We start from the raw sequence: 2,218 nt of genomic DNA, 5'->3' as shown, positions 1-2,218 counted from the left end.
TACGACAACGACAGAGACACTAACAGAATCAACGCGGCATCCTCATCCTCAATTTTAATATCAATATTACACAACTCAAGAAGAATCGTATTTAATTGATCTAAATGTTCTCGAAAAGGAGTACCTTCCTGCATACGTAGACCGAACAGACGTTGCTTTAGCAACAACTTGTTGGTTAAAGATTTCGTCATATAGGGACTTTCAAGTTTAACCCACAAACCCGCAACAGTTTCTTCATCGGTGACCTCAGTGATGACATCATCTACCAGGCACAACATGATTGTTGAGTGAGCCTTTTCCTCCAGACTCATCGACTCTGCATCAATGGAATCTGATTTCTTCTTCGTTAGCGGACTCCACAAATCTTGTTGATAAGTGAATATTTAACATGCATTTTGTATAAATTTGGTATGAATTTTTGGTATGTTTTGAGAAGATTAAAACCATATTTGAACTCTTTTGATGATAATTGATTAAATATTGTTTAAATGTTCAAAACTTGATAAATAAGTGAATTAATATGTTAATTTTGTGAAAATATGAAGGATATGGATATATGGAATTCATGCACGAGATGAAGAAATTGTAAGAATCATCTTGAGGATAAAAGTACAAGAGAAACTAGGAGCAAAAATGAAGGAAAAAGGAAAGAAGTGAAAAACTGAAAATTCAATGGCACGGATCCGAGTGCCATCCGAGCTCGGATCCGTGAGATCAAAGTGTGATCCGAACCCTCGTCTGTATTTCTGGAGCAATGTATTCGAGGTCAGACAATCCGACCTTGGATCCAGCATAGGAAGTCCTCGGATCCTGAAGATTCGGATCCATTTTCACTCCTCGGATCCGAGTCTCGGATCTGTCTCTCTCTTCAGCAAGTGGCACAGCCGTTTTTCTTTACCTTTCTCACAACTTTTCCAGCTATTTTGAGAGACAAAAATCAGTGGTACATGCTTCTGCACCAAAAGAGAAGACCAAATGAGTTGTAGACAAAATGAAACATCATATCTTTGACTTCTCTTACAAAATCTGAGTGGAGAAAATTATGAAGGGAGAGAAAAGGACTTTCTACCACCTTTTATGCAGAGGCACAAGGAAGAAGCAGGATATAACCATACATAGCTAGTTTTCCTTCTGGTAATTAATTTCTCTCTAGCTAGGAGTTCTTAGAGAAGCATTTGGAGTTTTCACTTGTAATCATCTTGTACAAGAATATAGCAGTAATTGGAGGGTTTCACCATCAATTGGCCAAACTTTTTTTTATCCTTCTTGTACTTGTACTTTATGATGTTTTGTATTAATAAACTTGTGAGTTTGATTGTTAAATTATTCATGAGTAGCTAAACTTCTTAATCTAGGGAGTAGATGAAACTTATGGCTAAATAATACTACTTGAATGTGATTTACACTTGTTATATCTTGTATTAACTTGTCTACTTGTGTAGCTGTGATTACTTGTTATTGATTGATCACCAATAGCATGTTTATAGTTGTTATTGTTCAATGAGAATTGGTAGTAACAATGGAAACATATGAGTAGAGCTTAAGTTGTATGTTCATGAAAATAGAGATACACTTAAATGGATTACTTAGCATTTCATGAAAGAAAATAGAGTAGAACTAGTATTTCACCATGAAAATAGGGAAAACTGAACTACTTTAGGCCATTTCATCATGAGAATGAGACTTGGTAATTTTGGAAATGAATCTCTGGTTAAACAAGAATAATAACAAAAGATAAATCCATTCATTTGTGTTGTTTATGCCATAAGTGGAATCTACATCCCTAGAGTCTTCCTTGAGTGAAATTTCTCCATTTGCATTTAGCATTTGTTAAACTAGATTTGTATATCAGATTTGTAGACTATAGCAATATACTTTCTCTACTCAAATTTATGCATAAGTCTAAATAATAGAGAAAACAAGGACCTAGTAATTGGTTAATTTGCTCCTCGTGGGATCGACTCGATACATACCCTACATTACGATTTTGGCCTGTATACTTGCAGTCAATGGGTATAAAATCGGAATTAAACTTGCATTGATATAAAAATCCCGTCACCTGTTGCTTTAACAGGGCCCGCATCTTGATCTGCCACAGACTGAAACTATTTCTCCCGGTGAACTTGTCGATCTTGATGTTCAACGCAAACATATCGTTGCGAGATCCGAACCGTAGCTCTGATACCAGTTTGTTATAACAGATGCAACAAAACATGAG

This window comes from Coffea arabica, chromosome 5e (assembly GCF_036785885.1).
Source record: "Coffea arabica cultivar ET-39 chromosome 5e, Coffea Arabica ET-39 HiFi, whole genome shotgun sequence".
Taxonomy (NCBI): domain Eukaryota; kingdom Viridiplantae; phylum Streptophyta; class Magnoliopsida; order Gentianales; family Rubiaceae; genus Coffea; species Coffea arabica.
This window is presented reverse-complemented; position numbering follows the sequence as displayed.